General features: G+C 48.2%; 1 protein-coding gene and 1 pseudogene across 1 annotated transcript in view; both read right to left on the bottom strand.

The window, feature by feature from the left end:
• Positions 1–4,319: 4,319 nt before the first annotated feature.
• The window catches only part of LOC136506581 (probable disease resistance protein At5g63020), a 268,321-nt gene continuing 249,069 nt past the window's right edge, over positions 4,320–23,571 (bottom strand). The window contains exon 3 of the mRNA XM_066501495.1: positions 4,320–4,752. The gene's annotated coding sequence lies outside the window, so the exon portion shown is untranslated. The remainder of the gene's footprint in view (positions 4,753–23,571) is intronic.
• The window catches only part of LOC136507830 (probable disease resistance protein At1g61300), a 29,930-nt pseudogene continuing 27,803 nt past the window's right edge, over positions 21,445–23,571 (bottom strand).

Consider the following 23,571-nt stretch of genomic DNA (forward strand, 5'->3'; position numbering starts at 1 on the left):
GATTTAAACGTCGTAGGCATGGTATATGTCGCAGATGTCATGTATGGAGGTACCCCCGATCCAATTGGCGGCGAAGGCAAAGTCGACGATGCCGATGGCGATTCCTCTACTCCAAAATATATGATGGTGAAGACGAAGTTGATGACATCAAAGTTGGTGGCGAAGCTCCTCAACAAAGTGTCTGCGGAAGCTGTGTTGTTGACTTTGAAATCGTTGGCAAACACATTATCGATGTAGTTGAAGTCAATGGCAAAGCCTCTCGTCGAAATGTTGACGAAAGCATTGTCGATGATGTCAAAGTTGATGTCGAATCCCCTAGCCATAAGTCGACCAAAGTCTTGAAAATTGTGAGCCTGATTGGTTGAGCACCAATCTTTGCCATGCCAATTTCAAGGGAAGCCAAAATGTAGGTGTACCAATATTAGGGCAAGCTAATATCTTGGCAAGGCAACCAAGGTTGGTAATTGGTTTGCTACCAATAAGAGAGGAAAATGTTGTCTTTGCCAAAATTTTGGAAAAGAATGTCAATGTTTTGGCACCAAACCAATTGCATGCCAAATCTTTGGAACTTGCCCATATTTTGGCTTGGCAAAAATTGGCTCGCAACCAATCAGGCCCTGTGTCATCGAACTTTCGATAGCGAAAGAGGGAGCATGATGTAATTATTGAAGAATGAGGTCTGGTGCTTTGATGTTAGTACGATCGTTTTGTTTTCTTACCCCGTTGTCTTTTACGGGGGACATGGGTGAGAGGCGGCGAAGAGAGACTCTCGGAGTTGGCGCCGACCCTCAATGCAGAACGACGAGGGCACTGGGCAGAAAGCAGCTGGAGCAAGCGAGCAGAAGAGCTCCTGCCTATTTAGGCCCACAGATAAGTTGCGCATGGGCTGGGCCGCTAGAATCTTTTTCACGGGCCGTCCTAGCAGGATAGTGGGCTAGCCTACGCCTGCTTGCATCCCAAAGTCAGCAGGCACGATATCTGGGTTACCTGTGCCTTCATCTCTATGCTCGTCTCGTGTGATATTATCATAGAAAGCATGTTTCTAATGACTTAATAAAACCAATTTGTAAATGTCGATGGAGCATTCACGGACGAAGCGAGGACCGGCGTTGTCATCAGGGACCGACCACCATGGCAAGGTACTTCTCTCTGCATGTGCAAGTGCGGGCTGTGGGGGAAGCGGAAGCCACGGCGTGCTGTGATGGAATGAAGCTGGCGGCGGAAAGGTGTGGAGGCCGTACAATTCTAGAATTCGATTGCAGCTATCCAGTCGGTGCCGGAGAACAGCGATGGGACATGCCGTGTCGGAAGTCCTGGCTGTTGGCGATGAAACGCAGGAGTGGAAGGTCATCCACGTGAAGTGAGAGCAGAATCGTGCAGCGCATGAGCTTGCACAGCTGACTAAGCGAAATAGGCACTCGGCGGTGTGGCGTTTCAATATGCCAGGGTGTGTTAAGCATCTCGTTGCTCAGGATTGTAATTCAAACTTTTCTGAGTAATATATGGCTCTCTTCTCTGGCAAAACAAAAACCAATTTGTATTTAAATTGCAAATATAGTTTCTACCCTGTGAGATCCTATAACTTAACGAAGATGCACTTGATTTGGTATAAGCTCGTGAAATAAATACTTTATCTGTTGTTCTAAATTGTAGGTTATTTTAACTTTTGGAGTTACTATGTATCTAGATATACCTATATCTATATATAATATAAAAACAATATATCTAAAAAAGTTAAATCAGATTATAATTTAAAATAGAGAGTGTTTTCTAACTTATTGGCCTGTGCCCATACACGGATTGGTGGGCTAATATATAGAGGTCACAAATGCTTAGGGGCCGTTTGGTAGGGATTATACCTAGCTTCACAAAGCTGAAAAACGACTTCTACCAAACGCTTCTACATCCATCTGCTTCAATGGTGAAGCTGCGGTTTTCTGGCTGAGGACAAGAGGAGAGAGAGAGAAGGGGGGGGGGGGGGGGGGGGGAGAAGCTAAAAATTGTGGCTTTGCCCCGCTTCTCCAGACATAGATGGGTCCCAGCGTAGCGACGGGCGGATTTGCCCCCATGCTGACACCGGAGACGACGTGAGGCCAGGTGGACTCGCCGAAGCTGGGGCTGGCATGGGGATGGAGGCCAGGCGAGTGGTGGAGGCCGTCGCGGGCGTGAATCGCAGAGGGTAGCACTGGGGTGGGAGGCACGGGGGCGAGCCGATGGCGGCGAGGCTGCAGGCTAGGGCGAGGACGAGACCGCCGAGGCGGGGCGGGGCGAGCCAGCGATGGTGAGGCCATTGGGCGAGGATGAGGGCGCCGCGGGGGCGCGGGTGAGGCCGCCGGGGCTCGGCTCGAGGTGGGGAAGTTGTTGGGCGGGGCGAACCGAGGCCGGAGCGCGGGCGAGGCCGCCGGTGAAGCTGTTGGGCAGCGTCGGCGCATGGAAGGAGGCCAAGTGGGTCTAATGACCTGTTGTGCGCGGTGGGGAGAGTGATAAGGTTGGAGATGGAAGAAGAAAATAAGAAAATAAAAAATAAAAGAGAGGGGTATTTTGGTCATTTATGTTGTTTTCCACTAGATGAAGCTATTTCACCAAACGGCTCACAAAACGGATTCAGCTTCACCAGTGGAGCTGCTTTTCAACCCAAAGCTACAAAAAGCTAATTCACCAGTGAAGTTGAGCTATACCAAACAGACTTTAATGCAATACGACACAAAGCACATGTCTGTTCATGGAACATCAACACAGATCAATAGAGGTCTTGTTTGGATGCCCTCTGAGGGCACCCATAATGGTACACTAGCTTTAAGCCAACCTCTCAAATAGTGCTAGCTTTTAGTAATGACTCATAGTATGATTAGGCCCACATGACAATCTCACATGATCTTGGAATGTGTGTATGAGCCTAGCTCTTGATCAAGAGTTAATTTCTCTCTCTTCTATTAAAATATGAAAAAAAAAATTAGAGCTAGCTTATGACTCAGCCACTGTGGGTGCCCGGATAATAATAAGAGGTTTGCATTAAACACATCTTAAAGCGACTTAATATTAATTGTTTTTTATAATTAATTTATCCACGGATCTGATATGGTCCCAGCGCTCTATCCATACCAATGCTGAGCCTAGGGATGAAAACGGTACGGACCGTATTTGAGACCGAATCTGTATAGAGGGGTATTAATCCGTCCGTATCCGAGTCTAGATATTCAACATCCAAAACCGTATTCATATCCGAATATTTAAATCACATATTTATGATGTCGATATCCAATCATATCATATCCGGCATGGTTGATACTATCCGTATTCGAATCTGAATCCGGACAGAAATATGAAAACAAATGTAATATCAGTTATCAGCTCGTTCGGATGGTCTGGTGAACAGTGTTTTTGGATGGTTTTTGGGTGATTAAATAGTATTCTGTGAGAGAGAATAAGCTGAAACAAGCTGGAACTATACCAGCCGAACGCCGTGTATATCCGTCCGTATCCGATCCATTTTCATCCCTAGCTGAGCCCAACACATGTCCATGTGATTATTTTGGATCCAATCCGCGTGTGTGGTGGTGCTATTTATATGTGGTGTTTAGATCCAGGATGTAAAGTTTTGGGGTATCATATCGGATGTTACATGGGGTGTTCGAATACTAATAAGAAAACAAATTACAGAATCCATCAATAAACCGCGAGACGAATTTATTAAGCCTAATTAATCCATTATTAGCACCTGTATTATTGTAGCGCTTTATTATCAAATTATGGACTAATTAGGCTTAAAAGATTCGTTTCGTAAAGTAGTCGCAATCTGTGTAATTAGTTATTTTTAGTATATATTTAATACTCTATGTATGTGTCCAAATATTTAATGTGATAGAGTGTAAAGTTTTAGCGGACAAACTAAACGAGGACATAGTCCAACCTGACGACGAAACAAAAACCTGCAAGCGCTGCAGTGGTGCACACGGAGCAGGCACGGCTCGTCGGCACGGCACAAGGCTAGGCAGCACCGGACTGCAGCAGGGTGCGAGTGCACCGCATGCAGCGGCCGGCCGGGTTCAGTGCCGCGATGCCGCGACGTGCTGCTTGGCGCTGCTCGCCCGCTCCGTCTGCGCTACTGCCGCCGCACCTGCCGCTGGCGCCCTCCCGGTTGTGTTTTCATCCGGTTGGACGAAATAGTGCTACCGCCATCGCTCAGCATGTGGGAAAGAATAGGCGAAATGACAGCAGCAGGTCCAGAAGTGCAACTTGTCCTCCAACCACTCCAACTTATACCAAACCAAAAGATAAGATAGGATTTTTTCACTTTAACCAACCATAACCAGCCACAATAATCAAGGGAGCCAAACATTAGATCATTATAATCCATAATCATGTTTATAGTAATGATCCTACACATAATCCAGATTATAATAATCTGGTTGTGATCCAAACAGGTCCAGAGTGTGTTGCGATTACTAGGAGAGAGAAAAAAGGTAACCGTTCAGGATAATTACAGCACCTTGTAGTGATCCGTTCGCTATGTTCTTTCGGACGAAACAATATATATACATAGTTGTCACAAGTCACCGCGCATTATTACGAGAAAACATCATGAAAAAAGGTACAACAGCAATTATGAATTGTGACTCCCAAATAAATGGCCCGGTACTCTCGATTCTTCAGAGGTCATCCACAAAATAAAGGTAACAATATAATAGCGCCGTGTTTCCCGCCGATGCCTATCTCACACTCCTCAGTAGTCACAAACAAATGCACTCCTGCCTGCACAACACTAAGTGAGTAGGTAGGTACATGGTAGACGTGTAATAACAAGGGAAAAGAAGAGAAGAATGGTGCGAGACAAACCCGCACGAATGTACCATTAATCCTCCCATTCTAGTTTAGTATTCCAAGCATCATATGCATCCGAATCCGAAACCAAATCCAAATTTGAATACGCGCCCTAATCCGAATCCGCACGAACCTGTTCCAGGAAAGACTTGACACCTTCATCCTCCCATTCCAATTCATTCCAATAATATCTTTTTATAAAAACCAGTTTAGTCAACTTGTGTGGTAAACTTTGCATCGTGAAGGGAAGCCGCTTCAACTTTTGGCATCGTATAATTTCCAACTCCTCAAGGCATGGGAACGTCATGTCAGAACCGCACAAGCTGACTAGCTTGTCATTGTCAACTAAAATCAGATATTTGAGGCAAGGGAATGTCTTTGAACTCTCTTGTCCTGTGCCCATACAGATCTGCTTCGTAGCCACGCAACCACCCACATGAAGATATTCAAGGCAGGGCAAGTACGGCGCCCAAGAGAGGTGCTGTAGTTTGCTGCGGGCAAACAGACTCAAATGTGTGAGGCTTGGGAACAAAGCTTGCGAAGACGATGTTCCCTTCCACATTATTATATTTGTAAGGTTATCCAAATATCGGAGCGCGAGCACACTGAGAGCATCAAATGGTTTTCCTAGTTCGTCTCCTAGTATTATTTGCTCCATTGCGCAATCAACGTGGAGTTCATTTAACGTCCTTCCCGCAATATCACCTGTCAAAGTATCTACTGCCAGGCAGAGCTTCACTACTGGATTCAGGTTCGCACTCGGCAAAGGCCAAATTACACTTGGCAAAGCCTTTGCCGAGTGCGGCACTCGGCAAAGAACACACGGCAAAAAATTAATCGGCAAAGCCCTCTTTGCCGAGTGTCTTTTATCGGGCACTCGGCAAAGGCTTTGTCGAGAGCCCCGGGGGCACTCGGCAAAGAAAAGCGACCGTCACGGCGCCGGCCCCGTTGACGGTCGCTTTGCCGAGTGCCAACCCTGCAGGCACTCGGCAAAGATTTTTTTTAAAAAAATTCTTTGCCGAGTGTCCTCTATCCGGCCCTCGGCAAAGATGTTTTATTTTTTTTCTAAAAATTCTTTGCCGAGTGCCCCCTTGCCGGTGCTTGGCAAAGTTTGAATTTTTTTTTAAATTTCTTTGCCGAGTGCCCTCTGGCCGTCACTCGGCAAAGTTTATTTTTTTTTAAAAAAAAATTCTTTGCCGAGTACCATTGTCATGACACTCGGCAAAGCTGGAAAAATGGTTTTCCGAGCGCCAATTTTTCCACCTTTGCCGAGTGCTGTGACCATGGCACTCGGCAACGGGGTTCTTTGCCGAGTGCAACACTCGGCAAAGTGACCCAAAACGGCAATTTTTAAATTTTTTTTACATTCCATCGTGACAAATAAATTCAGACAAACATATATCACATATATATCTCATTCATCACATATATATCTCATCCATCACATATATATCTCATCCATCCACACATCCATCCGCACATATCACATCCATCACAATATATATCACATATATAATAATAAGTGCTCAAGTCCATCCAAATAAATCCACAAGTCCATCAAAGTCCACAAGTGCATCACAAGTATATCACAAGTCCATCACCAAGTGAACAACAAATGAAAAAAATACAACGTGCACTCATCTCGGCCCCCTCCTGCGGCTGGCGGTCCTCCTCCTCCTCCTGTCCGATCCCTCCGCCGCCCCCTCCGCCTCCTCCTGCAACCGGCGTGGTCTTTGGTAAATTGAGTTCACAGACCTATGACAGTCGTCCGCCACCTTTGTTCAATCACGTGCAATAAAAAAGAAAAACAAGACGTAATGAGAAATAGGTGCAAAAATGAACAAAACATAATTACAAAAAACATAGTAATACATGTATTAGAAATATATGCAAAAATGAACAAAACATAATTGCAAAAAACATAGTATTACATGTATTAGAAATAATCTTCATGATTGAGATTAGCTGGATCATAGGTCTCGTCATCACTATCAACATTGTCCAACTCATCAACACTATCCGAAGGAGGAATGTTGTCTTCATTGTCATTGCCTAAACATAATCGCTCAAGCATTTGTATGTCCTTCAGATTTCGCACCTCGTCTCCAGCGTCCTTGTCATCATCCCTTTCATTGTCTACTTCCATTCCTATCTCTTTGGTTAAGTCTATGTCAAATCTCCCTTGTAGCCCCTCTTCTTGATAGAACTCTTCATCATATGTGTTTGGGTTGAAGTTGTAATCTTCATCATTTGGGACAGGTAGTTTACCGTGTGGCGATACCTTGTGCACAATAGACCAACCCTTAAGATGCTTGGCGTCTTTGCACGCGTATGACGTATAATAAACCTAGACGGCCTGTTGAGCCATAATGTAGGCATTTTTTCCAGGATAGATGGAATCCTGTCGAATCTCGGCTAGCCCAAGCTTAGGGGTCCGTCTCGTTACTCCAGGATGAAACCAGTGGCATTTGAATATGACAGGAGTAAGAGGTTTGGAACCATAGAATGATAGTTCGTAGATTTCTTCAATTCTTCCATAATAGTAGAGTCCATCAGTGCTGGGCGTAACAACTCCGCTGTTTGTGGTTTTTCGATTGAGCCGACTCTGCTCGTAGCTTGCTGTGTGAAAACAATATCCATTCACGTCATAACCGATAAATGACTTGACCCTAACGGCTGCCGACACAGAATTTCGTCCCGTGCCGAGGACACACGTAGCAAGCCAGAAAGGTCCGCTCGAGGGAGCAGATCTGCCTAGCTTCAGCGCAAGGGTGGTCGAGGGAGCGGATCTGCATCATCGCGTCAGCGCCTTCATCGTCAAGAGGGTGCAGCCCGTGATGCGCCCACTGCCTCATGTTATAGGGCCGACTCCGTTCGACCTCTGGGGTCTTCCTTGTTGATAGTTTATCGCCAGCTTCCTTGCTACCCGAGGCGGCGGGTTGGCAATGATGACTTGCTCGCCAACATTGACAATCACGGCCAGGGTCTTGCCGAATGTCTTTCTCTCGCGGAATCAACCCTGGCCATGGCTCGATGCCGATCGCCTCCCATGGCTGATTCAGTGGATGACAAATTAGCCAAAGCCGAGGCCAGAATTACGGGTGAGATATCATAACCTTTGTTTCCTTTCAATTTCACCTTTAGGATTCTGATCATCTCTCTCTTGAACCTTTCAGATTTGTCCGCCCAACTGGAGAGCCTTCAACTAGCTACGGAGTACGCGACAGGATTTGTCAATGCCAGAGGCGCCGTCCCAATAGTTTGTCTGTATGACATCCCGAATCGCGTCAGGGAGGTCGCTCTTCATGGCGATCGTCATGGTGCTGCCACGGCGTTGGCTGCCGCACAGGCATGTTCTGGCCACAATCTTCGGCTTCTTCCTCACCGTTTCCCGGATATGGTGCACCATGGGGATCATGAGCGTCTGATTGAAGATTTCCTTAGCGCCGCCGACTTTGTAGCCTTCAATACCCTGGCCAATGACATAGTAGGCAAAGTGTTTTCCAGCCCATAACTTGTAATAGGCGGTATTTAGCAAACAATTTCTTCGTCTTGAGTGATTTCTCCTTCGTTTTGTACTCCACATTGTACGCATCACTCTATCGGCATGATCGATACGTATTGTACCGGCTTTCACCCCTTTGGGTTTACTTTTTCGCTAGCAACGATGCCCTTCCAGCATCGGCTGCTAAAACTGATGGCCGAGCAATCAATTGTTAAGTATCAATCCAAATGCTAGGGTAATATTCCTTCAAATATTTCCCATTTGATTGCTCTGCCGAATTTTCCTTCTCTTCTCAGTATCCCCAGGTATCACCAGGTGCATAACATTTGATCCAATAAGGCCCTTCCTAGTTGGGTGACTTTCCACCGAACTTGCTGTTCTCCGCCCCGATCGACGATTTTATTTTCAGGCTAAGTCTCCTTCAGAAAATTGCTTGATCTTGACCTTTTAATCGTAATACTTCACAATTCTCAGTTTATTGGCTTCAATGTTTTTCAAGAGCATGCAGCCAAAGGCAACTCAAGTCTTTAAAGTCATCCATCCCAAAATTCTGGTAGACTTCGGCCTGACAAATCGTTTTGCAACGCGACATGCCTTGATCCAATTTGAACTTCCCAAAGAAAGACTGCATTGTGTCCCTGTACGAGCTCATAAGGTGATCACATTAGCTCCTTTGCTCTTGGTCACCACGGGCAACCTATTTTCAGCCTTCTCTAGAGTTTTGTCTCCCTTTTATATTTTTTGAAGATCAGATCCTGAGGGTGAAGCAGGCTCAGAGGAGTTTGTTTGACCGCGAACCCCTTTTGACCAAGGGGCATTCGAACAGGCGGGAGGCTTAAAGAACCAATACAGTCGACTGATCACATCCGCTTTGGCTAAAGAGCCGATTCTTCTGTAAATAACTGATTCTAGACTCCCGTTCTCAATCCCACTTAAGTCCGAAAACATAGCTTTTGTCAAGAGTGCCCTTCGATCTCCTATCCTCAGTTATATGGTGCTGTATTATCTTCGACATTTGTGGAGCGGCGTTTCGCCTTCTATTAATTGCAATTGCCTTTTGCGTGTCCCGAGGTGTCCGCCTCTTCGCTTCATGTCTTCAAATACCAACCGAGGGCTTCGGCTTCAAATGCCTCTCTATCTGCAACCGTTCCTTCGCTTTCTTCCGTCTACCAAAACCTTGCAGCGGTTCCACTCCTCTTTTCTACAGATTCACTCGTTCCTCATGGCCGGCGAAGGTAATCAAGGCAAGTGCACGGCAGAGGAAATCCCGGCAGAAGACATGCCGATGAACCAAAGTCCCCGGCGCATAAGGTAAGATTGGCAACCCATGTTCATGATGATGGTCTGCTCTGACTTGCCTATAAGCTCATTGTGAATGACAGCCTTCACTGTTTTTCCAGGACTGACAATCCTACTGACGCTGCATCTTCTACGCCAGCTTCATCGTTGGGTTCTTCCAACTCATATGACGGTGATGATGCCCGGCGCTTCTTCCAAGAATGGAGGGCGGCCGAGGACCGCTATTCCAAGGCGATTTTGAACAATGGTCAGCTGGAGATTCGTTTGGGAGTCCTCCAGGCTGCTCTTAATGCGGCGAAGGAGGAGACCAATGCCGTTCGAGCGTGGCTTGTTGAGTCTGACGCCACGGTAGCAGGTAAGATGAGCTTCATGAATGTTTCCATCCTGGTTTTCGTTGCCTTTGCCTTGATACTCTTCTACAATTGCCAACTCAAACGATGCAACTAGAATCTCTTCAATCGGTGGCAAATGCGGTTGCAGACGCCGTCAATGCAAGGGGGTCCCCCATTGACGTTCATCTCCAAGACATTCCGGCCCATGTCCAAGAGATTGCTCTCCATGGCGTTTGTCATGGTGCGACGGTGGTGCTAACTACGGCGTAGGTCCAAACTGGGCATGATCTCCATACCATGGAGGTTGGCTTCCCGACCGACAATGGCCCTGAGGGACATGAAGATCTAATAGAAGATTTCACCGCAGCGGTAGAGGCCATCGTGGACATTACACCCGCTCAGGATGTGGTGAACAAGGTCTTCGATTAGTTTGCATTTAGGATAAACCAATGAATGAAGACTCCTGTTCCTTTGTGATTGTGTTTCAATGCAATGCCTTCATGTATGACTGTGAATGTTTCTTGCTCTTTTTGTTTTTTGCTCTATAGGCGATACATATCGTATCGGCTATTACCATCTTTGAAGATGTTTACTTTTTGAACTTGAGACGATACCCTCCTGGTACTGGCTATTAGAGCCAAGAATGAATCGGCTACCAAGCGTTGATCAAACGCTCGGATAACATCCTGCAGAACTTTCAATATAAAAGGTCAGACGAGTAATCAACCTAGGTCAAGCGTCCTCTTAAGCGAAACAAAACTTCTCTTAAGAAATCCATTAACTCTGAATCGCACTTACACTTTAACTCAGCCTTCACATACGTTGGCCTAAACCCATCTCCGAGACTTAATACTCATTTTCGTTTGATCCAACGGCCGACGTGAAGCTGTGACTTTTCGATTAAAACAAACTCTCAGAGCCGATCACTTGCATCGGTTGTTGGCTTTCATTGCTGATTTTAATGAAGCCTCCTTCCCATGTCTTGCCAGAGAAACATTCAAAATCTCCTAGTTCCCAAAAGACTGGATCGGCTATTGCAATGCTCATGGATTCATCAACGCGAACCAATTCGACATCATCTCCATGCCATTGAATCAAACACTGATGCATGGTCGATGGTATGCAGCAGTTTGCGTGGAACCAGTCACGACCGAGGAGTAAACTGTATGACCCCTTTCCATCAATGACGAAGAATGTGGTGGGCAGAGTCTTGCTTCCAATTGTTAGTTCGACGTTTATTGCCCCCCGGGTCTTAGACGTGTTACCTCCGAAGTCTCTGAGCATCATGTCGGTTTCCAACAGATCTTATGGTCCTTTGCCAAGCTTACGAAAAGTAGTATAAGGCATAAGATTGACAGATGCACCTCCGTCCACCAACATCTTGCTCATCGGCTTTCCATCAACAAGACCTTTCATATACAACGCCTTCAAGTGCTGATGTTTGATTGGTCTGCCAAATATCGCTTGCTGCATGACTATCCACTTGGCAACCATCTCTTCATACTCCGATTCATCGAAATCCGAATAAACTTCTTGATTTGCCGGAGCTCTGAACTCTGATGGCAACAGAAAAGCCATTTGGATATTAGCCGATGGTTGCTTTCTATCGGCTATTTGCTTAGCACGCCATACTTGAGGTTTACTGGATACTTGAGCCTGTTCCAACTCTTTATTCCTTAGGCGCTGCAACCTTCTCTTCTGGCTTCTTATCAATCCTCTGGGGCACCATTGGCTTTCCTGCCAGACATGCTCCCTTTGGTTGCTTCCTTCTTCATGATCAGCCTAGTCTTGGTCAACAATTCTTTTTCCCAGCCAATCATGAATATTTTTATTTTTTAAGCGCCGATCCATGTTATTATGATGATATGCATCCTGGGCATGGATAGACCGGCGGTTGATATTAGATTGCTTAAACTCCCAATATTGATTGCTGCATTCTAGACAGTCATGTCTAGTAGGCAACTTCAAACCTTCATTCCAGCAGTATCTGAAGAAAGGACAATTCCAGTGCGATTCAGCTTGTTTCCTTTCATACCTTTCTTCTTCCAGTTGACGTTGGTATTTTCGATCCTCTAACCATCGCTGATAATCCTTTTCCTTTTGCAGCTGCCACTTATTCAACAAGATTCGAGATGTGACCTGTGGCTTTGACGTCTCTACTTTCGATGTCTTCCCCTGCTCGTATCGGCTCTTTTGTTCAGCACGACATTTTCTAATCTCTCTGTACTCATCAGCCGATATTTGCATCTTGGGATCAACTGTAACTACCCAAAAATCCACACACCAAAAATCCCAACTAATTTTTTTGTTTTAACCCCATGCAATATTGAGTGCCATGTGTAGGAGCCAACCCTAGGTATTGCATGTAAGTATAACCTAACTAGTCATTTTCATAACCATATCATGACCCAGGTCATATATGAGTGTTTAAATCCCCAACACGTAAAACCTTGCATGCATAATTAATATTGTAACATGTGATTTAGATTTTCATTGGTTTATGTGATACTTGACTAACTCCTTTAATAATTGATAAACCTTCAAACAATTAATACTCAACTCAAAGGATAAAATAAAGAAAAGAGGGAGGCAGCAGCTCAGCCCAGCCTGCCTCGATCGGCCCAGCAGCTCAGCCGAGCCTCGCCTGCCCTTCCATGCGCGTAGCCCACGAAGCCGGCCCAGCAACTCCCTACCGCCCGCGTGCGCACAAGCCGCTGACGAGCCGGACCTACCCGTCAGCCATCACGCACCGCACGCCGCCGCATCAGGACAAGCTGACAAACGGGCCCCCTCTGTCAGCCGCCCAGGTACAGCGTCGTCGTCTTCCCCACGTTTCCTCCACCACGCGACCAGGAGCCGACCGTGGAGCAGGTGCGGGCCTAGGGTCACACACATCGCATGACCCTGTTTCCCCTTGCGCCGCACCTACGCTATTGCACGTGAACTATCGGATGCGCCGCACGCATCACCACCACCCGATCGCCGTCCGCCATTGGAGCCCTTGGAGCTCGGCTATAAAAGCCAACGTCCGTGAGCCCTAACCCTCAGCCCATTCGCCGCCGCCGCTGGTGGCACAGCACCACACAACGTCAAGCCGAGAGAGAGAGGGAGGAGGGAGAAGCAAGGTGGAGAAGGAAGCTGCTGCGGGGAGGACCTCGCCGGAGCCAGGAGCACCGCCCTGATCAGCTATAGCGATGTAGCTGCTCGGCATGGCACTGCATCACCTCATCACGGCCTCACCTCGCCACCGCACCACCATCCTACCGCCACGAACCCTACAGTGAGCCATCTTGCTGAGACCACCTCCCTAGCCCAACTGGTTAGCTAGGGAGACCGCCATGGCCATGCCTGCCGAGACCCAGGACACGCCGTGCATGCTGCCATCAGCCAAAAGGAGAACCCAGCCATGACGCTGTACAACGGAATAGGAGCGCACATGCACGGGCACGCTCACCATGGCCGAGAGCACAACCATGGCAAGACCACCACATCTTCTACGTCACGGTAAAGGCGATGTTGACACCTTGACTGGCTCTGCCATGATGAGAGACACACCGTGCTCATCTTAGTCGAGGAAGAAGCCCACCGGAGCCCTGTGTTGCCGTACCGCACCTCGTCGGAGCACCACCGCCTCTGTTTTGCCCCCACCACCATGGTCGGAGCCACTAGGAGCACCAGGAGCTCCTTTAGCACACCCACCATGGCCGTAGAAGCACCGTGGAGCTCACACGCTCCTCCAACTAGGCTCTCGCTACCACTACAGCCCTGTCCATGCACGCCGACGAACCCACACCGCCGTTCACCATGGCCAGGACCCTAGGAAGCCCCAGCCGCCACCTTGACCCCACCCCTACACTCGCCGAGGCTTGGCAACGCTTTTGCCTACCTTAATTGAACACCAGCGCTGCAGGTAAGGCTCATCTGTGACCTCACCACCAGCGGGAGCCCCGTCGGGGAAGAGTAGGGGATTTTCCCCCTCATCGACCACGTCCCGAGCAGCTTCGCCGAGCACCGACCACGACCACGTCGACCACGTCTCGAGCAGCTCTGTCGAGCACTGACCATGACCATGTCGATAACGTCCTGAGCAGCTCTGCCGAGCACCGACCACGACCATGTCGATCACATCCCGAGCAGCTTCGCCGAGCTCCGACCACGACCACGTAGTGCACGTGAACCAAACCCTGGGAAGGAGTAAGTGGACCAAGTCCTTCATAGACCAGCTCTGCGGTCTATGGACCAACGCAGGCGGGTTCACCATGAGCCATGCCTCGCCTGCGCTCGTGGACCATAGCCCGTTGGTGGCCCAGTAAGACGATGTGGCCGCACCAGCACGCGCCACATGGTGGGCCAAGCCTAGCCCAAATCCAGGCCCAACCAGCCCAGTCGAGGCCTGGCCTATATTGACCATTGACCGGTCAACATTGATCGTTGACCGGGGCCACATGTCAGTGATCCAAGAGCCCTTGGTCCCACCTGTCAGTAGCTGATGACGTAGATGATGTCATGCTAGCGACATGATGACGTCAGTGGGACCCCACCTGTCAGTACAGAACCGAGATGATGGCATCATGCTGATGTCATACTAATGTCAGCATGCCATGTGGACCAGTCACAGCGTGACACGTGTCAGCCCTGAATTAATCAGCCTTTATTATTTTCAGAAATGATTGAAACTTTGGAAATTCATAACTAATTCATGCGAACTCAGAAAAATACAAGATCAGGACCAAAATTCATCTAAAATCGAGTTCTACGCAATAAACCTATGATTGAGTGCATTTGGCTCTTTTGAATCCTCATTGCTTTTTGTGCTATTCTATAGACGTCGCTAACGCAACTATAATACAATCATTTGTAGACTCGGAGGAGAACCAGACGGACGAGGACCGAGAGTACCGTGAGGAGTATGGAGACGACCTCACTAAAGGTGCCACATCCCACCCAATCTCGTAGCACCTATTACGCATGGCTAAAATAGAACTGCTATTACTTTACTTTATTGTTATATGCACACTATGATAGGACTTGCATGGTAGTATGCTTTCTTGACGGCCTTTACCTTGACGCAACCTTACCCCTGCTCACCCTGCTGTTAGGCTAAGTCACACGCTTGCTGCTATATTTCATTGCTTATTACTTCTACTACGCTTGTACTACATTGATGCGTGGTGGAAACTGGTGTTATCTGGACTATGGGGAGAGTGCTGCGTGTGTGTGACTTGGGTGTGTGGAGGGTAAGGGTTGTGTTGACCAAGTTGGAGTATACGATGAGCCTGGGGCAAGTCTTGCTATGTGGTGCTACCTGGGAACCCCTAGAAATGGATACCTATGGTGGGTAAATGGTATATGAGGTGGCCCTGGGTGTGAACCTGTGATGGGAGGAGCCCAGGGTGGAGGTGCTGTGGTGGCACGGTAAATGGAAACCCTAATGAAGACATTCTGGCTTGGTCATCCCTATGGACTTACTAGTACTCAGATTCACCGGGACGGCCAGACTACTTGGTAGGATATTGCCACTACTGCTTGGTTGACAGCAGACAGTGTAAAGAGGTATGGGGCACGGAGGATTTCCCCCACACCCTTCCGAGACTTCATGGAGACCTTGTGGACCCAGCTCATGACTCACAGTTTTAGCCACCCCAGACTAGACTTGGGGTGTACTAGGGCTGAATGGTAGAGTGGCATTATCCTCGGCTAGCAAGCGGCCGGAATTAGCCTAGTTGACGACGATCAGCGAAGAAGGCAGATCTTGTGGTTATGTAAAACCTCTGCAGAGTGTATGGTTGATCAATCGATACATATGCTGACTTGTTGGCTATGGACCTTTCCTGGGTTTCGCTTAAACTAGATAGTGAGATGAGTCCTTCTCTTCTTCCCCCATGAGAGAGTGTCGGTCGTAGCCAGGGGCTACGGGCCATGAGACAGTGCTAAGAGGGAGTTGGCCTATCAACTGAGCGATGGTATGGTGATGACATGGAGATGGTGGTATACCAATCCCAGGATCGAAACCTAGCTCTGGACGGAAATGGGGTGGAATGTGTGTGGGAATGGAGTTAAAACTTGACTATACTATTAAATACTTGATATGCTAATACATAGGAAAACCCAGCCTTATAGGTTCTTTTTTATTATATCCAACTTGCATCCAATTTCCACAAAGCAATGCTCATAGGGTGGGAGTGGCCAGTACAAATCGTACTGATAAATTTTGGCACACAGGTTCTGCTGAGGAGTATAGCTCTGAGGAGTTTGACGGTTGAGGGGTTCGATCCTATGCTCGAGTTTGGCGATCTTATCTTCAAGCTATTCTGATTAAATGCTACTTTTGATTCCGCCAATGCGGCGATGTAAAAATTTATGTAATTCCGCACTTTATGTACTATGATATTATCGTTGTATGGATGTGGTATTCGATTGGAATTTGGGGTAATATGATCTACAACGGTCATAATACACTTCGACTCTATGGATTTCCCCTCACGGAAATCAGGTCGTTCCAGTTGGTATCAGAGCCATACTTGACCCTAGGACGAAACCCTTAGAAATGGACGATAGAATAGGATGTGAACAACCCTTCTTTCGGTTATATACCGACCCTGCATTCACTTTTATGCAAGGCTTATCTATTTATTGACCTGCTAACACCTGTTTCCTTAAAACACGAAGATGGCGACGAACATCGAATGGCCACCTCTGGGACCGCTACCTCTGGACCACGCCAAGCTTACCTTTGACCTACGTGAGCTCGGGGGTTTTGCATAGACCCTCTGCCGAATTCTCGGCATGTTAGGAGTCCCTGACGAGCGCATCAAGATCACCTGCACTGGGAAGTCAGCTTAGGAAGGAGGAATCAAAGGACCGATTGTCACCTTAGTCGAGTTCTCAGCTAGCACTACCTTACCTTCTATCCTAGCTTTCACTGAGTTGACTATAGAGGACACGGTCAAGGAGGGACTATGAGCTGTCTCACATAAGGCACTTCATAGAGTGATGAGGGACCACTACGAGCACCTGAAGACGACAGAGTTCCGTCTACTTCCCCAGGCCCTCGACCTTAGCCTTACCCCTAGTGAGCAGAGTTTCGTAGCCGGTAGAGTTATCTTTGCCGAGGAGATCAGATGCCTTCGCGTCTTGGCTATCCACCTACTAGAGCAGGACAGGTACGTGACCTAGCTTGAGCAGAAGAGACGTCAGGACCTGGCCCTTCTGTGGGAGTACTAGGAGCAAGACTCGCAGGGAGCATAGGAGCGAGCTAGTCTACTTGAGATAGATGCCAAGATACAGGATGAGCCCAACCATCATGAAGAAGTCCACAGAGCCAAGGTCACTGACTTACAGGACAAAGCCACCGACCTAGGCAATAGGAACTGCTACCTCGACAGCAAGGTCTTGGAGTTGCAGAGAGAGTTGGACGATAGGAAGGCTGAGTTCAACCACCGAGGAGACAGAGAGAGGTTTTAGGGGATTGATATGCTGAAAGTCCAATCTAAGAACAAGACCATGACTCAGGAGCTAGAGGAGTTCAAGAAGAAGGCCGTTCACAATCAGGGTCACCTGATCGAGGCACTCAGGCAGAATGAGTACCTATAGGACAAGTGTGAGAGGACTTGGCAGGCTTGGTAGAAGTCTGACAAGAAGCGCCTCAGGAAGATGAAGGGTATGTGGGATCAGCTACCTAAGGAGATTCGCAGCAAAATGAAGCCTAGGATAGAGGAGTTTGAGTTAGCCCTAACTCGCCTCAACCTAGACGCTTGCCCTACCCTACCAGAGCCAAGCCTACGAAGGAGCTCACTGAGGCCTTGAAGTATGTCCCAACTTCACAAGTCTGATGAGGAGATCGAGATCGAGAACAGTTGTATCCCAGCTACGGTGTACGAGTTAGAGTAGATGACCCTGCGTGGTCATGAGTCATGCCAGTGGCTTCCATAAGTTGTACCCCATGATGTACCCCTTATGAGATGTAATATGAGACACCATGCGTAGTACGATTCTCGCGAGTCTTCAAGTGTAGCTACTGGAGATGATGCTATGTAATAAAACCCATGTAATGAATGTTTTGGATCTTATTGCATCTTATGGATCTTATTGCTTCTTTGTAATGAGTGTTGGATAGTATAAATGTTTTTCTTTAAATCGTCAAAATCATATAATCATACTGAATTATACGCACTTATGGCACAAACACTAAAATTCCTATGATCCGTGTTGCAGATGCCGAACCGCCGATCTGATCACCTAATGAACCATGGACGTGCGCCCACCCTCGAACCAGTCAAACCAAACGGGGGGCATGGTGGCAACAACCATGGCCGTGGCTGTGGCCATGGACGTGGAGGGATACCCTTCAACCTGGAGAATACCCCGCCGCTTGTTGAGGAGAACATTCCGCCACCACCACCACCGAACCTGGCAGAAGTGATGGCACAATAGACCCAGCTTCTTGCAGCTCTTATTGATGGAGCAAACCATCGCCAGGGAGGTCAGCAGAATGACTTCCATAGGAAGCTGGAGGGATTTCTAAAGCTAAGGCCACCTACCTATGATGGCATTGACCCTGACCCGCTTGTAGCCGATGACTGGCTCAAGGAGATGGAGAAGAAGCTTGACCTCACTACTTTCACCGACGATGAGTGTGTTGGAGCTGCCACACACTAGCTCACAGGTGCAGCACGTGCTTAGTGGGACAGTTTCAGTGATTCCCATGAGGACCCTACCAACATCTCGTGGGATGAGTTCACCAAAGCATTCACTGAGTATCACATTCCTAAGGGTATCATGGAGGCCAAAGCCAAGGAGTTCCACAACATCAAGATGGGAAAGGATAGGGTGACTGAGTACACTACTCGTTTCACCAACCTTCTACGCTATACACCTTCCTATGTTGTGAACTATGAGAAGGAGAAGCTGTACTATTACCGCAAGGGACTTAACCCACACATCAAGCTGAAGTTTGGCGGTATTGAGAGTAGCACGCTGCGTGCTCTGGTGGATCGCTGCATCTAGATCGAGAAGGACCGTGCTGAAGCTAGAGAGGAGTATAGGGAGAGGAAGCGTAAGCCTGAGGAGTCCTTCCGTGGCCATGATCACAAGAGGTTCCACAGAGATGCACCATCTAGGGAACGCTCTCGCCATAACAGGGATGATAGCCCTAGATCGAGTAGGGGTGGTGGAGGGTACACCACCAAATACTCCCGCCCTGCTCAGGATCGTTACACCCAGGACCGTTATGCTCAGGACCGCAACACTTAGGACCGTTTCAACAGTTCCCGCTCAGCAAATGAACGCCTAGCACAGAACCACTTTGCACCAAGCACTAGAAACTGGAAGGCACCCGCGCCAACCCCTACAGGCGGTGCGCCTTTCACCTGCTTTGCTTGTGGCCAATCAGGTCACAAAGCCGCTGAGTGCCCTCAGAACTTAGCCGCTCAGAAGTCTCATGTGGCAGAACCACCCGAAATAGCATACTTACGGAGGTGCTCGTCTTCCACCAGACACTAAGCACCCCAAAAGCCACTACCACGAGCGGTATCCGTCGGACACACCCAGAGGGAGAGCCCGAAAGATCCACATTTATCCCAAGGATCCAATAATGAAAACGAGTTACAACACAAGTCCATCTCATACATTAGAGTTTCTTAAAAGTACATTATTACAATACCAAATACAGAGTGCGGAATGATAAACAGCGGAATATTAAAAGATAACATCTAGCGATAAGATAACGAGGATTCCGTCTGAGCCCACTAGATGGATCCTCCACACAAGGAACTCCTCAAGCATCACCTGCAACAGGGGTAAATAAACCCTGAGTACACAATGTACTCACAAGACTTATCCGATCAGTGGGAATACTTTCCCGACTCCAAGGAATATGCTAGGCTTTATGGTTGCTGGTTCTCTTTTAGCAAAAAGCAATACTAATAGTGAGTCCTTATTGATACATTATTATCATCAGCCGGATTAAGTTTTTATCTAGTCAATCTATATAAGCACCTGTTCTACTTTCAAGCAAGGGTTGAGCAATCGATATTGTTCCTTCTCCTTTTTCACTTCCAGTTCTTACTACGGTGCTAAACCGCAGACAAGCCGTACCGGATAACCCGGCGATTCGCGAATCAATGTACCCAGCTGGGTGCCCCGAAGACACACGCCCCGCTTGTACCCCAGGCACAAGCAGGACTAACCCACCACTCTCCTGTCTTGGGTGTCCAGGTCCCCGTCCAAACTTGGACTCCAAGCCCCCGCCCCTGAATCCCGGACTCAGTGCGGCGCAAGGACCTCCACCACCTCCTCTTCCCATCAGTCGGTCCAGAAAGAGCCAGATCCGCGACAAGAGAGCAGCAAGTCTTCCCTGCGCCCATACCCAAGTATGTGCTCGGGACAATAGTCTGTGACTTGCCTAGAGTCATATGCAATGACCGGTCCTTAATCGACACAGACAGGGAAAAAGTGTAACCGAGCTATGCCCTGTTGGCCGCAGGACACAACCCCTCACACCCACCAGTACCAAATCCACATCCCTGTCTGGTCACCATTTTTCCTTTCCATTATTTCATCATGATATCATAGTGTAATCACCTATTTGCGAGTAACGGTAGGTTACTCACGCTACCGACATCCTGAGCATAGCAGCTACTCGACCTGCACTAGTAGGACTCATGGTGGATATATCTATGCATGTAGTTTCCATAAAATACCTGTAACGTAAATGCATATCATATAAATATATTCAGTGATCATTTAAAAATAGGGGTTATGCACCGGGGCTTGCCTTGAGCAGGTGCCGGGTCAGCAAAGTCAGCACCAACAGGCTCCTAGGCTCCCTCCTGCGCGAAGAGCTCCTCATACTCCTCGATCACCTCGTCGTACTCCGGCTCACCGACGGTTACGCAGTCTACCTATTCGTGATCTACATGAAATGACGATGCAATGATTAACACTATGGCAACAACAATTCTCAATGCAAAAGTACCCTTATTAAATTACTAAGTGAGGTTTACCCACTAAAGTCTAAGCTATGTACCAGCACTACTAACAAGTATGAACGCGTCATATATTCTTGCGGTGACTACGGATATTCCAACTCCTAATGCCAGTTTACAATACATACCCTAAAGCAAGGATAATAACTATGCCATTAAGCGACTCGCTCTACGGCTACCTATTTTACAGCAAGTATGTAAAGGTCTAAGGACCCTACCGTAACAATTTCGAAGCTAAAACTATTGCCGGTTTACCACAACAAATCCTGCAATTAAAGATCGATATACCGCTAAGCTCTCTACTTTAACCTTATGAGCCTACCATCCTAACAGTTAATGGTGAACTAACTGTACTAACAGGTAGATGGCATTTTTGTGAACCTAACAAACTTGGTTTCACTATTTTTGGACAACCATGCAATTTACTACTAATTATCAAAGTTTAGCTTGAAACTAAATTGAATAATCATTTCTATGCTTCTGGATCTTAAGAAAACGAATTCTAATTCGCGGCCCACAGCGGCTCGGCGCAGCCCAGCAGGCGGGCGCGGCCCAGCGCGGCAGACGCGGACGCGGCGCAGGCCCAGCGCGGCAGCGCGGACGCGGCGCAGGCCCAGCAACGCGCGGCGCGCGGCCCAGCAACGGCAGACGCGCGCGCGACGCGGCAGGCGCGAGCGAGCGGGCACGCGGGCGCGGCAGCGGCGGCAGCAGCGACAGCGGGCCGAGCGCGCACGGTAGGCCGGCCCATGGCGGGGGCGCAGGCGCGCGGTAGCAGCAGGCGTGGCCCAGCGGCCAGCGCGGCCCAGCGAGCGCGCGGTGCGTGCGTGTGGCAGCGGCTAGCAGCGGCAACGGCCAGCAGGCCGGACGCAGGCAGTGTAGCAGTGGGCCGAGCAGCGCGGCAGTGGCAGGCAGGCCGGCCCAGCGCGGCTGCAAGCGCGGGAAACTGGCCCAGAGTATTTCTAATGTATTCCAAGCTTTATTTTCCTACATGAAAAGCGGCCACAAACACGTGTGACGTAGGGGTGACGTCATGATGATGTCAGCAAGCTAAGATGAACAGTAACGCACCGCCGGCTCTGCTCGGGCGATCTTCCGCCGGCCACGAAGAAGACGCAAAATGGCGGTGGAGCTTTGAATGAAGTGGGCAGTGCGATGAGCAGCTGGAGGAGAAGCTAGCAGTGCAGTGAATTGAACTGGTATGCTCTGGTTCAGTGGATGGACGACGGCGCAGTTCACCTCGTTCTTATGGAGCAGGCGGAGCTGTGCTTCCAAAATTGAAGCACAGTGAGGTGCTACAATGGGCAAGGTGGTGTCAATCAAGCTACTGGCTGTCTCGCGGAGCCACGGACGCGACGAATTTCATTAACGCGCTACGGTCATGGCGAATTTAAAATGAGAGGTCCCGTCGGTCATGGCGACAGCGGAGACAGTGGCGTTGGCACATCCACGGTCATTAACGCTAGGTATGCGTGCACATGACGACGGGAAACATTGAGACGTGCCCAGGCGACTGTCCGCGCGGTCGACCCACGCGAGTGCAGAGCTGATAGGACTCGTGCGCAGTGTGCTTGCGTGCGGTGGCAGGCAACCAAGGCACAGTGGTGACCATGGTCAGTGATGGCTTGTCCGAAGCAGATGACGTGCACGGGTTTTCTACAAATTACCAAAAGTGGCTTCGTCGACCCATTTATAACTTACGCAAAATGACTTAAACTTCGAACGGTTTCGCGTCGAATTCCAATTCTGAGCTACCTGTTTCATTGTCGACTACTGAGTACGTACTACAAATTTTATTAAAGTTCACATACACGATCTACATCATTTTTATTTAATAAAAATCCGTTTAGAATACTAAACAATATAAAGCGACATGAAACTTAACATTTATTTCCCGTTTCGGATAAACGTTTCAAATGTCGTATATTGATTTATACTCCAATTTACACACATATGCACATATACATGATGCTCCTGCGATGTTTTAGCAAAACATTACAATGTAACACCGGGGTGTTACAAATCTACCCCCCTAAAAGAAAATCTCGATCCGAGATTTATGTGCCTAGTGTGAGAAAGAGACAGGGAAATATATTTGGCGCAACGCTAACTATCCGACCCAGAGAGGAGATGGGGGTAATGCTTTGTTAAGTAGCTCTCTTGCTCCCAGGTGGCTTCGTCCTCTGAATGGTTTTGCCATTGCACCTTGTAAAACTTTATCACCCTGTTCCTGGTCACTCTCTCCTTCTCATCCAAGATTTTTATAGGATGCTCCACATAAGACAGATCAGGTTGGAGCGGAAGTCCTTCTATTTCCACAGATTCTTCAGGAACTCGTAGGCATTTCTTCAGTTGTGAGACGTGAAATACATTGTGAACTGCCGAGAGAATTTCCGGGAGTTGGAGACGATAAGCAACGGGACCACACTGCTGCAACACCTTGTATGGACCCACATACCGAGGGGCTAACTTGCCATGGACACCAAACCGATATACCCCTCTCATAGGAGATACCTTGAGATACACAAAATCTCTAGCTGCAAATTCCGAAGGTCTTCTTCGCTTGTCTGCGTAAGCCTTCTGTCGAGTCTGAGCTGCCTTCAAGTGTTCACGAATTATATTTACTTTCTCT

Source organism: Miscanthus floridulus, chromosome 15 (assembly GCF_019320115.1).
Source record: "Miscanthus floridulus cultivar M001 chromosome 15, ASM1932011v1, whole genome shotgun sequence".
Taxonomy (NCBI): domain Eukaryota; kingdom Viridiplantae; phylum Streptophyta; class Magnoliopsida; order Poales; family Poaceae; genus Miscanthus; species Miscanthus floridulus.